Genomic DNA, 9,318 nt, shown 5'->3' with positions numbered 1-9,318 from the left:
TTTGCTGATGACACAACAATTGTAGGCCGTATCTCGGGTAATGATGAGTTTGCGTACAGAGAGGAAATTAAGAATCTGGTGGCATGGTGCGAAGACAATAACCTATCCCTCAACGTCAGCAAGACGAAGGAATTGGTTGTTGACTTCAGAAGGAGTAGCGGACCGCACGACCCAATTTACATCGGTGGTGCGCAAGTGGAACAGGTCAAAAGCTTTAAGTTCCTTGGGGTCAATATCACAAATGACCTTTCTTTGTCCAACCAAGCAGAGTTCACTGCCAAGAAGGCCCACCATCGCCTTTACTTCCTGAGAAAACTGAAGAAATTTGGCCTGTCCCCCAAAACCCTTGCATTCTTCTCGGGTGCATCACAATCTGGTATGGAAGTTGTCCTGTCCAAGACCAAGAGATGCTGCAGAAGATCATGAACACGGCGCAGCACATAACACAAACCAATCTTCCGTCCATGGACTCACTTTACACTGCACGCCGTCAGAGCAGTGCTGCCAGGATAATCAAGGACACGACCCACCCAGCTAACACACTTTTCGTCCCTCTTCCCTCTGGGAGAAGGCTCAGGAGCTTGAAGACTCGTACGGCCAGATTTAGGAACAGCTTCTTTCCAACTGTGATAAGACTGCTGAACGGATCCTGACCTGGATCTGGGCCGTACCCTCCAAATATCCGGACCTGCCTCTCGGTTTTTTTTGCACTAACTTACTTTCCATTTTTCTATTTTCTATTTATGATTTATAACTTAAAAATTTAATAATTAATAATTTTTACTATTTTTAATATTTAATATTTGTAGTCCAGGGAGTGGGAAGCGCAGAATCAAATATCACTGTGATGATTGTATGTTCTAGTATCAATTGTCTGGCGACAATAAAGTAGAAAGTATAGTATAATCCATGAATTGGCAACACCCGATTTATGGCCACCCTGTTCACATGAACAAGCATTTGGGACAATGGTTGAATGGGTTTGCTGGCTCCTCTTTTGTTGGATGGGTACAGGGCATTTCCACGTGCCTCTTCTCTCCCATTCTTTTCCCCCATCCTCTCCCCAAGGCGCAACAGTCAAGGATGGATCAAACCAAGTAGAACTGGGAGTGCTGAGCAGATTGAATCACTCATTGAGGCAGTGAGGCTAGCTGGTGACCTCTCTTCCCTCGCCTGCTAACTCTCCTGCAACAGCTGTTTCTGTGATCCTCTCCTTCAAACCTGGTTTTGTATACAATGAATTCCGGCCCATTGGTTAATTGTGACAGCCGCTTATTTGGGAAAGCTCTCAAAGAACAAGAACTAATGAAAAAATAACCGGGCAAACACGAGGAAATCTGCAGATGCTGGAAATTCAAGCAACACACACAAAATGCTGGTGGAACGCAGCAGGCCAGGCAGCATCTATAGGAAGAGGTACAGTCGACATTTCGGGCTGAGACCCTTCGTCCTGACTGTACCTCTTCCTATAGATGCTGCCTGGCCTGCTGTGTTCCACAAAAAAATAACCAGGATTCCCTTCGTTTATTTGGGACACAATGCCACTTAATTGAGACAGGAGACTTGCTGAACTGTTTCTAACTGGCATCAGTCACAGGCACTGGTGTGGCCATTGGACATTACACCATGCTTCGAGCAAACACTTTTTAAATAATGTCAGTTGCGTAGGTCTGTGTTCAAAAAGAAGTATATTTTTTCCCTGATAGTTGGCAAGAAATAAGCAGTAAGATAATTCAGATATGTTTTGCCCACTGTGGTTTCAGGCTTGAAGATGCCAGAAATGACTGGGAGTGAAAATGTAATGATTTCACTATTTCAACAAATTAAGAACAACAAATACTTTGCATATATCGACAATCACCTTAATGTTACAATGAAAATGACATTTGGAGGATGCAATTGTCTACAGGATTGTATGAAGGTAGTCCATTATCTACACTAGAAGTCTATGTTGATTTTGTTCATTTACAGTCAACCAAAAGAACACGTCAGTGTTCTCTGTCCATCAATAACTATTAGGAAATAATACACAATTTTATAGTACAGTAGTAGTATTGATAGTGTTCCAATTTGTTCTGTGTTTTATTTAAATGAATAATTGGTGACTCAGTTAAACATTAGATTTGTCTTTTTTGTACATTTTTAACTATATCCATGAAACTTCAGCTAATTAGGGCAGCCACTTAATTGGGCCAAAAAGTTGGTCCTGATGTGAACCAATTAATTGGAATCCACTGTATTTCCAACTTACACACTGTTCGGTTCCGAGAACCAGAACCCGTTTGGAATCTGGGGACTGCCTATGCTATTCCTCACACTGAACAGAGTTAACAACAGCCAATTTTCCCAACTGAACAGCAGCGTTTGATACAACAATGTAACAAGGTCATACCACATTGTACACTCAGTTCTTAAAGGTACATTCTCACAAAATACATTGCATTACTTAGTTACAAAATGCCAAATCATTATAAGCTATCAAAAGCAACGTACATTGATTTTTTAAAATTAACTATCAATTCTATTTATATACATATTAAATCATGCAGGACATATATCTAATTATTTATAGAATCAAGATTGTTTAATTCCTGAACACAAGTGTAAGAAGAATGAAATAGCTGTTATTCTAGATCCAATGCAACACAAAAAAACACAAAAGATAAAGAGCACAATAATTATAATAAAACACACAATAAATATACTTACTTTATACTTCATTGTCGCCAAACAATTGATACTAGAACATACAATCATCACAGCGATATTTGATTCTGCGCTTCCCACTCCCTGGATTACAAATCGATAGTAAATATTAAATATTTAAATTATAAATCATAAATAGAAAATAGAAAAATGCAAAGTAAGGTAGTGCAAAAAAAACCGAGAGGCAGGTTCAGATATTTGGAGGGTACAGCCCAGAAACCAAGAGGCAGGTCCAGAAATTTGGAGGGTATGGCCCAGTCTCTTATCACAGTTGGAAAGAAGCTGTTCCCAAATCTGGCCGTATGAGTCTTCAAGCTCCTGAGCCTTCTCCCGGAGGGAATCGGGACAAAAAGTGTGTTGGCTGGATACATAAGATAGCTTATATACATAGATTGATTGCATGTCCACAAAATGATGCTGGTCTGTACATAAGGTGACGGATGGGAAATAATAAAGTCGTGGCGGAGTTAGTGGGTGGAGGTATTGATCAGCTTTACTGCTTGGGGAAAGTAATTGTTTTTGAGTCTGGTGGTCCTGGTGTGGATGCCATGTAGCCTCCTCTCTGAGGGGAGTGGGACACACAGTCCATGAGCAGGGTGTGTGGGATCCTTCATGATGTTACTGGCCCATTTCCTGGCACCTTTCTGTATATTTTTCCTTGATGGTGGGTAGGCTGATGCATGTATTCATATTTATATTTTTAACCAAAGATCCTATCCTATTTAACAAACACAATACAATTGGAGGTGATGTTGATAGTGAAGACTGTAGTATTGGGCTGTGCAACAATAATATCATCTAATGAACTGAGAGGCGCAATGACAGGTGGAATTTAATTCAAATAAGTGTGAGCTGATATACTTTGGGAAATTCAATTATGATAAGAAATACAGCAAGGATGATACAGCTCTAATGGATATTGAGGTACTGAAGGAACTTAGTGTACAAGTCCACAGACTCCAAAAAAAGGTAGCATAGGCAGATAAGGTGGTAAAAAAAATTGCTGTCCTTAATTAGCTGGGGCATAGAATAGAAGACTATAACAGAGGTAACAACAGAACCATATAAAACTTTGTTTAAGCCGCAGCTGGAGTATTACGTGCATTCTGTTTGCCTTACTAAAGAAAGGAGATGTTTGCACTCAAGACAGTGCAGAAGACTTTTAATGTGCTGTTCCCTGGAATAGAACATTTCAAGTGTGAAGAGACATTGGATAAATTAGGTTTGTTTTCATTGGAATGGAAAAAGCTCATTCAGAGTATTTCAAAATCATACAGACTCTTTTCCAACCAGAAGCCCTGGGTGAAGCATGTGATCCATAATCTGCTGAGGACTAGGCTTGAGGCATTTAAGTCTGGTGATCAGGAAAGTTATAAGAGGTCCAGGTACGATCTCCAGAAAGCCTTCTCATGGGCGAAGTGGCAATTTCAGACTAAACTTGAATCAATGAAGGATGCTCGCCAGTTGTAGCAGCGCTTGAATACAATCGCCTCTTATAAAGTTAAATCAGGTGACATTGCAACAATAGGGCTTCACATTCAGATGAGCTCAAAACCTATGCTGCTTTGACCGTCAAAACATGGGGGAACCATCATGAACTCTCACAGACCCCGATGATCCTGCGATTTCAGTCCCTGAGGCTGATGTCTGAACAGCCTTCAGCAGTGTGAACCCACGAAAGGTATCTGGCCCAGATGGGGTACCTGGCCAAGTATTAAAAACCCGTGCTGTTCAAATGGCTGGAGTATTCACTGAGATCTTTAACCTCTCACTTCAGCATCTGAGATACTGACCTGTTTCAAGCAAGCTTTAATTATATTGATGCCTAAGAAGAACATGGTAACCTGCCTCAATGACTATCATCCAGTAGCACTCACATCCACAGTGATGAAGTGTTTTGAGAGGTTGGTGATGCAACACATCAACTCTTACCTGAGAAGTGACTTGATCTGCTCCAATTTGCCCATCAAAGTAACAGGTCCACAGCCGATGCCATCTCATTGGCTCTTCACTCAACCCTGGAATTTCCGGACAGCAAAGATGCATACGTCAGGATGCTCTTTATTGACTACAGCTCAGCATAGAATATCATCATCCTCTCAAAACTAATCAATAAGGTCCAAGACATTGGCCTCAATACCTCCTTGTGCAATTGGATCTTTGATTTCCTCACTTGCAGTCCACAGTCAGTTTGGATTGGCATTGACATCTCCCCCACGATCTCCATCAGCACATGTGCACCACAAGGTCTCGTGCTTAGCCCCTGCTCTACTCACTTTACACTTATGACTGTGTGGCTGAGCAAAGCTCCAACATCATGTTTAAGTTTGGTGACAACACCTTTGTCGTTGCTGAATCAAAGGTGGTAATGAATCAGCATATCGGAGGGAGACAGAAAATCAGGCTGAGTGGTGCCATAATAACATCTTCTTACTCAATTTCAGCAAGACCAAGGAATTGATTATTAACTTCAGGAGAAGGAAACCAGAGGTCCATGAGCCAGTCCTCATCAGAGAATCAGGGCTGGAGAGGGTCAGCAACTTTAAACTCCTCTGTGTTCTTACTTTGGAGGACCTATCCCGGGCCCAGCACATAAATGCAATTACGAAGAAAGCACGGAAGCGCCTCTACTTCCTTAGGAGTTTGTGGAAATTCAGAATGACATCTAAAACTTTGACAAATTTCTATAGATGTATGGTGGAGAGTATATTGACTGGCCACATCACAGTCTGGTATGGAAATAACAAAGCCCTTGAGTGGAAAATCCTATCAAAAGTAGTGGATATGGCCCAGTCCATCATGGGTAAAGCCCTCTGCACCATTGAGCACATCTACACGAAACATTGTCACTGGAAAATAGCATCAATCATTAGGAACCCGAACTACCCAGGACATGTTCTATTCTTCCTACTGCCAAAAAAGTACTGGAGTCTCAGGACTCACACTCCCATATTCTGGGACAGTTATTAGCCTTCAACCATCTGGCTCTTGAAACAAAGGGGATAACTTCACTTGCCGCATTATTGAAATGTTCCCACAACCTATGGACTCACTCTTCATCTCATGTTCTCTATATTTATTGCTTATTTATTTATTATTATTTCTTCCTTTTTGTATTCGCATAGTTAGTCATCTTTTGCATACCGGTTGTATACCCACGCAAGTGCATTCTATGATTCTGCTGTGGTTGTTACTAAATATTATGATTTACTAAATACGTCTGCAAGAAATTGAATCTCAGGGTTGTATATAATGACATTTATGTACCTTGATAATAAATTTACTTTGAACTTTGAACTCTGGAAGTGGAGCTGACAAAGGAATGAAAAATTATGAGGGGCATAAACAACACATATATTAAGCAGCTTTTCTCTAGATTTGAGGTGTTTCTAACCAGTAGGCTTAGGTTTGGGGTGCAGAGAGAGAAGTTTGCATGGGATATGAGGAACAACATTTTCACCAAGAGGGTTGTTGGAACCTGTAACATGCTTCCTGAGGGGAGACAGGGACTCGTACCATTTATGAAGTTTCCGGATCTGCACTAGAATTGCAGGACATAGGAAGTTATGGACCAAATTCTGGTAAATAGGATTAGATGTGTATTTGAAGGTCATCAAGGAACTGGTGGGCCAAAGGGTCTATTTTCATGGTGTGATTCTATCACTTAACAGTTTTAAAGTATTCTCTCTCTCTCTCTCTCTCCCTCCCTCCCCCCCTCAATCTGACACAGGCTTCTTTCCTTTTTTTGTTGCTTATTTTTGTACATATAAGTAATATGTCCTTCTTCTTAAGCCCATCATCCCTACTGGGACATAGGACACCTACAGCAGTTCGCTAGTCCTTTGTCCTGGTCCAGTCTTTCAAGTTATCCCAGGTGTAGCCCATTTTTGAAAATTCTTAATAAGAAAAGAGGCTTGCACCAGTCTGAGATAGAGAGAAACTGGAGTAGTTAAATGAAATATATTAATTATGATTAGGTTAACTTATGTCTGTTATATTGTAATATACTGTACTGTTGCTACAAAATCTGATCTTCATGACATTTATACTCTGTCTATGCTGATGAAAACAATAAATTTGAACTTGGTGCCCTGACAATCACCAACATATTGAGGTAATCTGCAGCATCTTTGCTTCTCCTTTCTATGCATGTTTAAGTGTACCAGAGTGGAAATTTAGAGTGTCAGGGGTCAGAAGTGTGTGAAGTTGCCATTATTACGGAGAAAGTTCTTGGGAAACTGAGAAGTTTGAAAGTTGATAAATCACCAGGACCAAATGATGCACGCCCCTGGGTTCTGAAACAGGTGGCTGAAGAGATTGTGGAGGAATTAGTAATTATCTTTCAAGAATCACTAGATTCTGAACTGGTTCTGGAAGACTGGAAAACTGCAAATGTCATTCCACTCCAAGAAGGGAGGGAGGCAGAAGAAAGGAAATTATAAGCCAGTAAGTCTGACATCAGTAGTTGGGAAGACGTTGGAATTGATTGTTAAGGATGTGGCTTAGGGGTACTTAGAGGCACATGATAAAATAGGTTCCTCACAGGAAAATATTACCTGACAAATCTGTTGGATTTCTTTGAAGAAATAACAAGCAGGATAGACAAGGGACAATTGGTTGGTGTGGCGTACTAGTATTTTAGAAGGCCTTTGACAAGGTGCCACACGAGGCTGCTTCACAAGTTAAGAGGCCATGGTATTACATAAAAAATACTAGCATGGATAAAGCAGTGGCTGATTTGCAGGAGGCAAAGTGTGGGAATAAAGGGAGCCTTTTCTGGTTGGCTGCCAGTGATGAGTGGTATTCCACAGGGGTTTATGTTGGAACCACTTCTTTTTACGTGATATGTCAATCACTTGGATGATGAAATTGATAGCTTTGTTGCAAAGTTGGTGGATGATACTAAGACAAGTGGAGGGGCAGATAGTTTTGAAGAAGTAGAGAGGCTACAGAAGGACTGAGACAGATTAGGAGAATGGCCAAAGAAGTGGTAGATGGAATACGGAGTTGGGAAGTGTATGGTCATGCACTTCGATGGAAGAAATAAAAGGATAGACTATTTTCTGAATGGGGAGAAAATTCAAAAACCTGAGGCACAAAGGGATTTGGGAGTCCTGATGCAGGATTCTCTGAAGGTTAATTTGCAGTTTGAATCTGTGGTGCAGACGGCAAATGCGATGTTAGCATTAATATCAAAAGGATTAGAATATAAAAGCAAGGATGTGATGTTAAGACCATAAGGCCATTCAGCCCATCAAGTCTGCTCTACCATTCAATCATGGGCTGATCCAATTCTTCCAGTCATTCCCACTGCCCTGCCTTCACCCCATACCCTTTGATGCTTTGACTAATCAAGAACCTATCCCTGCCTTAAATACACCCAATGACTTGACTTCCACAACCGCTTGTGGCAACAAATTCCACAGATTTACCACCCTCTGACTAAAGTAATTTCTCCACATCTCAGTTCTAAATGGACATCCTTCAATCCTGAAGTCGTGCCCCCTTGTCCTAAAATCCCCTACCATGGGAAATAACTTTGCCATATCTAATCTGTTCAGGCCTTTTAACATTTGGATGAGGCTTTATAAAGCATTGCGAGGCCTCACTTGGAGTATTCTGAGCAGTTTTGGGCCCCTTATCTTAGAAAGGATGTGCTGGCACTGGAGAAGGTTCAAAGCAGGTTCTTGAAAATAATTCCAGGATTGAACAACTTGTCATATGAAGAGCGTTTGATGATTTTAGGCCTATATTCACTGCAATTCCAAAGAATAAGGGGTGACCTATTGAAACATATCGAATGGTGAAAGGTCTTGATAGAATGTATGTGGAGAAGATGTTTCCTATGGTGGGAGAGTCTAAGACCAGAGGACACTGCCTCAGAATAGAGGCACATCCTTTTAGAAAGGAAATGAGGAGGAATTTCTTAAGCCAGAGATTGGTGAATCTGTGGAATTTGTTGCCACAGGCAGCTGTGGAGGACAAGTGTTTATGAATAATTAAGACCGAGGTTGATAGATTCTTGATTGGTTAAGGCATGAAGGGATACAGGGAGAAGGCAGGAGATCGGGGCTGAGAGGAATAATGAATCAGACATGACGAAATGGCAGAGCAGACTCAATGGGCCAAATGGCCTAATTCTGCTGCTATATCTTATGGTCTTATGGTGATGTTGTTCATGTTAAGAATGAATTCCATAGTATCTATATTCCCTGCTGTCCTCTCCATGTGTGCTGCAATGCAGTCAACCCTAGTTTGCTTCTTCTTACAACATTCCCAAACTCAACACCTAAATGGTAATTGCTCTGCTCCTGACTGCAAGAAACTACAGAGAGTTATGGACACAGCTCATCACATCACAGAAACCAGCCTATCATATGTGTATACTGCTTAAAATTCTCCCTGCTTAAGTAAAGCTGTCAGCATAATGAAAGACCCCCACCACACTGTACTGTATATTCTTTATTCTGCCCTCTCCCACTGGGCAGAGATACAAAGGCCAGAAAGGACGTGCCACAGGGCTCAGGGACAGCCTCTATCCCACTGTTATCAGACTTCAGAATGGACAATAACTCGGACTCTTGATCTTACAATCTATCTCATTGTGACTTT

This window comes from Mobula birostris, chromosome 16, assembly GCF_030028105.1.
Source record: "Mobula birostris isolate sMobBir1 chromosome 16, sMobBir1.hap1, whole genome shotgun sequence".
NCBI classification, from domain to species: Eukaryota; Metazoa; Chordata; class Chondrichthyes; order Myliobatiformes; family Myliobatidae; genus Mobula; species Mobula birostris.
This window is presented reverse-complemented; position numbering follows the sequence as displayed.